Source organism: Papaver somniferum, chromosome 11, assembly GCF_003573695.1.
Source record: "Papaver somniferum cultivar HN1 chromosome 11, ASM357369v1, whole genome shotgun sequence".
In the NCBI taxonomy this organism is placed as follows: Eukaryota; Viridiplantae; Streptophyta; class Magnoliopsida; order Ranunculales; family Papaveraceae; genus Papaver; species Papaver somniferum.
In genome coordinates this window covers 33,948,394-33,955,219 of record NC_039368.1, presented here as the reverse complement: position 1 = coordinate 33,955,219, position 6,826 = coordinate 33,948,394, and the positions used below count along the sequence as shown (strand labels likewise).

The following is a 6,826-nucleotide window of genomic DNA, read 5'->3' as shown; positions in this document are numbered from 1 at the left end:
ATGGAAGTTGGGTCCGTAACTGGGTTGGGCCTTGGGAAATTGGTCTGTTGCGAAACCCTTGCAGAAGCCAGCAGATATATATAATTCGTTCAAGACAGACTAGAGAGGAGGCCGGTTTTCTGAGACGTACAAACAAGGGGGAAGCCGGCCAAAAAGCCGCAATTGAGAAGAAAAGAGAGGAGGCGACAGTGCCGAATAGGGAAGAACAGTGTTGCGGCAAAGATTGGAGCATAACAAAGATAAGAGAAGACGACGAATCCTTCGGTTTAATCTCTCTATCTTGACTTATTTGTTTTATGGGTTTTGAGAAATCCATGGTTTTGTCTTGCTAAACTTGTAACTAGAGTTTTATGGTTGAAACCATTTTTGAGCTTTAGACAATTTTGATTTGAAATACATATGGTTTTGAGGCTATTTGATTTGAATACATTAATTCTATGATTTTATATATTGATTTAATGATGAAATTAGTTGTTGCTTCGCCGGTTCTGTACGATACAGTAACTTTTGAGCTTAATCAATAGAATCAAAAATATATTCGTCTACTTATTTGATATTTCATGCTTGGGTCAAATCCTTTGATGGGGTATGCTTAGAATAGGAGGATATTATTTGAGAACCTTGATTTAGTTTCGTATAACTTTCTCGCTAACACAATTTGATGATGCATGCTTTGGTTTAGTCTTTTGATGTGTCATGCTTAGGGTGTCCCAGTGATATTTGCGACTCTAATACATATAATAGGTGATGTCAATAGAACAGACAATAAATAATTTATGAATTATGTTTCATTTCAATAATTGAATAGAAATAGTGGTGGGTACTATAAACCCTGGTTACCGATGTTTCCATTTGATTCGTTTTATTAGTTTCATTTATTTTCTTCGTATTTATTCTTTTTTTAAAACATAAAAACATTTTTTCTGGTTAGATTAGAGATACTGATTATTGGTATTTTCACCGCTCCCTGTGGGTTCGATCCGTACTTGCCTCTGTCTACTAGTTAGACACCGTGCGATTGCGGTTATCACATATAGGGTTCTCCAGGAATCCTACCAATTTTTGGCGCCGCTGACGTGGACTTGTCTTTAGGCTAGAGTTTTTAGATTTTTTTTAGGTTTTTATTTTATTTGTTCTTCTTTACGTTTTTGGGTTTTTGTCTTTTTCTTACAGAATTCGGAATTTGGAGCGAAAGAAAATTTTGCCAAAGCTTTTGGTGAATACTTAAAGACTTCGAGTGAAAGGAAAAGCGAAAGGAGCGAAAGAAGAAGATTTTTTTTATTTTATAAAAAATAAGAGACATTTTTATTTTTTTTTAGATTTTTATTTTTTTAGACTTTCTTTTTCTTTTATACTTTATATTTTTGGACTTTGGACTTTAAATTTTGGGACATTATTTTTAAACCCTACGAAAGGGTAGTTTAAATATAAACTGTTTGCAGAGAAGGACGTGATTATGATATCACCTCGGCCCCTCGGGTTCGTACATGACATAGGAGTCGTAGCCCGAGTTGACTACAAAGGTTCATTCCCCGTCTGGTACGGGAGGTAAGTTTGTCGAAACACTCGCGAATCCCCTGTCAGCGGGTTACTGTCTTCCTTCGTATGCATATATGTTGAGGACTTGAAAACGGCTGCTTTAATTTCCTAGTAAAGGGCAAGGACTGGCCATACAAGATAAGGGTTCGGATTTCATCACCGTTCTCTTCTTTCCCGCCTTAGGAAAACGATACCAAACGCGAACCTAAGCCTAAAATTTTGACTATAACGAGACCAATAGGGTAACGAGCTTAACAAGAAAGTCATTCGAAAAATATTGGTTACTCTTTTAAGCATACTTCGAAGTTCTTGACGGTTTCTGTAAGTTGAATGCGTGACTGCGCCGCCTTGTAATACCGGTGAGGCCTTGGGTATCAATGCTCCACCGAGCTTCCCTCGCCTCTATTCAACTTACTTTAACTCGGATTGATTCCAGAGGAGTTTGCTTAAATTGTAACTAATTCTCGTTTGAAGGATTAGAAGATGGTCTAGAAACAATCTAAGTGGAGCCATCATGCTTTTTGTTTGCTAGAAATCAGTAGGTTTGTTGTGGTGGAGACATCCTTGTTTGTGTTTGCATAGAACATCTCTTCCTTTTTAGGACTTTTCTTTTTGATTTTGTTTTTCTAGTGTATGCCCGAAGTTTTTAAACGGGCTTGGAAAAGAAACACTCTAGGTCGTTTGATTAGTGACAAACCTAGTAGTTCTTCTTGTGAAGGCGGGGAGCTCGAAGACTCTTCTTTTGAGAGCCCCGTTTTTGAAAACTTCAGTTTTGAGAATCTGTCTCTTCGTAAGGAAAGTACCCCTAGTACTCCTAGTCCTTTGGTAGTGCCAGAAATGGCAACTTTGAAAGCTTTGCTAAACCCAACTAGGACCTCTCGTCCGTCTTGTATCTAGTTAGCTGAAACCGAGGCAAATTATGAACTGAAACCCGGGACTTTACAGATGCTCCCAATGTTTTTAGGGAAGGAGAATGAGAACCCCTATTTTCATGTTAGGGAATTTGAGGAAGTTTGTAGTACTCTGAAAATTAAAAACCTAAGTGATGATGCGTTGAAACTTAGGTTATTCCCCTTTTTCTTAAAAGATAAAGCCAAATCTTGGTTGTATAGTTTGGACTCTGGGTCAATTGAAACCTATGACCAACTTAATTCTGCCTTTATACATAAGTTTTTCCCAAGGCATAAAACATCGTCTATTAGGACACAAATATGTACTTTTGCCCAACAAGAGGGAGAATCTTTATATAAGTACTTAGAAAGGTTCAATGACTTGATATATCAATGTCCTCATCATGGTTTGGAGAAGGTTAGGTTAGTTCAAATCCTCTACGAGGGTTTAGATTATTCAACAACAACCATGGTTGAGTCCTTATGCACAGGTGGGTTTGAGAATAAAACTGTTGATGAAGCGATGACATTTTTGAATGAAATCGCCGATAAAACCCAACAATGGGAAATAGTAGGGAACCCCAGAAAAAAATTCTTCTAAGTAGAGGAAATGTTAATAGGGTAGAAGGATCTTATGAGTCAGATGCCAAAATAGCAGTTATAGCCAAAAGGTTAGAAGCCTTGGAATTAGGTCATTCTAGTGGTAGTAGTGGAAGAAATGAGCCTTCCCAATGTTGTTGAAGAGCAAGCCAATGCTCTTTATAACAACACTAGGTTTGATAACCGACAGAAGGTTGACCCATATTCAGAAACCTATAACCCTGGATGGAGAAACCATCCAAACATTTCTTGGTCCAAGGGCCAGAATCAAGGTCAGTCTAGTAATGCTCAGGTTCCCCCAGGTTTTGGTTATACTAAGAATCCTTCAGCTCCGGCATAGTTTCAGAACCCTTCGGATAAGAAGATTATGAGTTTAGAAGAGTCTCTTGCTTTGTTAACTCGTAACACTGTGCAGTTTCAGCAATCTGTTGCTCAAGGTTTATAAGAAAATAAGAGAATAGGTCAGGCTAACTCTCAGGCTATTTCCGAGTTGAGAACCCAGGTTAGTCAGATAAATGATTCTTTAAGAGAAAGAGGTAAGTTTCCTAGTCAGACTCAACCCAACCCTAGAGGAATTAATGAAATAGGTGAAAGACCATCTGATCATGTGAATGCTATTAAAACCCTTAGGAGTGGTAGAGTGATAGACAACAAAGTTTCCATGCCTGATAGTGAACATGTTGTAGTTCACCCTTCTGAACCAGAAACTGAGGAGACTGATAGAGTCTCTAAAGAGACCAATGAGGGTCATATTGAGCCCGACTTTGTCCCTAGATCCCCATTCCCATAGCTTCTAATTCCAACTAAGAGAGAGTTCAATTTTAATGATATATTGGAGGTTTTTAAGCAGGTAACTATCAACCTTCCACTACTAGATGCAGTTAAGCAGATTCGCTCTTATGCCAAGTTTCTCAAGGATATGTGTACGCGAAAGCGAAAGCTTAATGTCCAGAAGAAAGCCTTTATAGCTAGTCAGGTGAGTTCTATTATTCAGAATACCACTACTCCTAAGTATAAAGACCCAGGGTCCCCTACCTTTTCTTGCATAATAGGTAAATACCGTGTTGAGAAAGCGTTGTTTGACTTAGGAGCTAGTGTGAACTTACTACCATATCATGTGTACCTTAAGCTAGGACTTGGTGAGATGAAACCTACCCAGATGACACTTCAGTTAGCTGATAGGTCTGTTAAAATTCCTCGTGGTGTGATCGAGGATGTTCTCATAGAGGTTGACAAGTTTGTTTATCCAGAGGATTTTATTATCCTAGATACCCAACCTGTCCCTGACCCAGAGAACCAGATACCGGTAATTTTAGGTCGCCCATTTTTAGCTACATCCAATGCGATCATCAACTGTCGAAATGGTATTATGAAACTGTCTTTTGGTAATATGACTATTGAGCTGAACATTTTTAATATTAGTAAGCTACCCTCTGAACTAGATGACTCGAACATAGAAGAGGTGAACATGATAGGAACATTAGTCGAGGAGTCATTACCAAACACTTTGTTAGAGGATCCATTAGAGAAATGCCTAGCTCACTTTGGGATTGATTTTGATGATGATAATGTGATTAATGAGGTGAGTGCTTTGTTAGATTCAATCCCTTTGTTATATACTAGTAATGGATGGAAACTTAAGTTCGAACCACTACCAGTTTCTAAGTCTACCCTAGTTCCTTCGCTAAAAGAGCCTCCTAAGTTGGACCTAAAACCATTGCCAGATTCCCTGAAATATGTGTTTTTAGGCCCATCTGAGACTTTACCTGTGATTATTTCTTCCGTCCTGGATAGTAATCAGGAAAGTAGGCTAGTAACCATACTTCAAAACAACAATGAAGCTTTAGGGTGGACCATAGCTGACATTAAGGGTATAAGTCCCACTGTTTGTATGCATCAGATATATATTTATAGAGTGATACCAAATCTTTTAGGGAGATGCAACGTCGAATAAACCCTAATATGAAAGAGGTAGTTCGAAACGAGGTCCTTAATTTGTTAGATGCAGGCATTATCTACCCCATTTCAGACAGTAAGTGGGTTACCCCCGTTCAGGTTGTACCCAAGAAATCCGGTATTACTGTAGTCAAGAATGATAACAATGAGCTAATCCATACCTGAGTGACCACGGGTCGGCGTGTTTATATTGACTATAGGAAATTGAACAAGGTCACTAGGAAGAACCACTTTCCCCTTCCCTTCATCGACCAGATGCTAGAGAGATTAGATGGACATAGTCACTACTGCTTTTTAGATGGCTACTCTGGATATAATCAGATCGTTATTGCTCCAGAAGACCAGGAGAAAACCACTTTTATCTGTCCCTTTGGTACCTTTGCATATAGACGCATGCCTTTCGGGCTTTGTAATGCCCCTGCGACTTTTCAGCGTTGCATGATAAGCATATTTTCTGACATGGTAGAACAGTTCTTAAAGGTCTTTATGGATGATTTTTCAGTTTTTGGTTCGTATTTCGATGAGTGCTTGCATCATTTGTCACTAGTATTGACTAGGTGTAAGGAAAAGAATTTAGTGCTTAATTGGGAGAAATGTCAGTTCATGGTTCGTTCAGGAATTTTTTTATGGCATATCGTATCTTCTAAGGGTATAGAGGTAGATAAACCCAAAGTTGACCTTATTAAGACTTTACAGGTCCCAAAAACCGTAAGAGATATTAGGTCATTCTAAGGGCATGCAGGTTTTTATTGTCGATTCATTAAGGATTTTAGCCTAATTTCTAGACCTCTTTGCAATTTGCTTGCAAAAGATGTTAAGTTTGTCTTTGATGATGCTTGTTTAGAGGCTTTTGAGAAGCTTAAGAATTTACTCACTACCGCCCCCATAGTCCAGGCACCCAACTGGAATCTACCCTTTTAGATCATGTGTGATGCTTCAGATTATGCTATTGTTGTTGTGCTAGGTCAGCGAGAAAACAAATTACTTCATGTGATTTACTATGCTAGCAAAACTTTGAATGATGCCCAGTTGAACTATACCACTACCGAGAAGGAACTGTTAGCCATTGTGTTTGCCTTAAACAAGTTTAGACCCTATCTCTTAGGTTCTAAGATCATCATATATACTGATCATGCTGCTTTGAAATATCTTTTGTCTAAGAAGGATACAAAACCTAGATTGATTAGGTGGATCCTTTTGTTGCAAGAGTTTTCTCCAGACATTAGAGACAAAAAGGGTGCCGAAAATGTTCTAGCAGACCACTTGTCTAGGCTAGTTGTTAGTTCCCCTGATGATTCCTTTCCTATAAGGGATAGCTTTTTTGATGAACAATTGTTTTTTGTTACCCAATTACCTTGGTATGCAAATATAGTGAACTATCTTATTACTGGTCGAATGCCCCAACATTGGGGTAAATAAGATCGTTCTAGGTTTTTAGCTGAGGTTAAGTACTTCTTTTGGGATGATCCTTATTTATTTAAGTATTGTCCAGACCAGATTATTAGGAGATGTATACCTGAGAGTGACCAGTCCAGTATTATTTCCTTTTGTCATGATCATGCTTGTAGGGGTCACTTTAGTGCTAAGAAAACTGCTGCTAAGATATTGCAGTGTGGATTCTATTGGCATTCGTTGTTTAAATACTCCCACAGTTACTGTGTGACTTGTGAACGTTGCCAGAAATTAGGAACCATTTCTCGTAGGAACATGATGCCCTTGAACCCTATTTTAGTTGTGGAGGTCTTTGACGTGTGGGGTATTGACTTTATAGGTCCGCTTCCTAATTCTTTTGGTAACTTATACATCCTTGTCGCTGTAGACTATGTCTCTAAGTGGATTGA

The 6,826-nt window shown here is 38.5% G+C and overlaps 1 pseudogene; it reads right to left on the bottom strand.

The window, feature by feature from the left end:
• Nucleotides 1-2,740: 2,740 nt before the first annotated feature.
• Nucleotides 2,741-2,840, bottom strand: LOC113325464 (annotated as a pseudogene).
• Nucleotides 2,841-6,826: the final 3,986 nt, after the last annotated feature.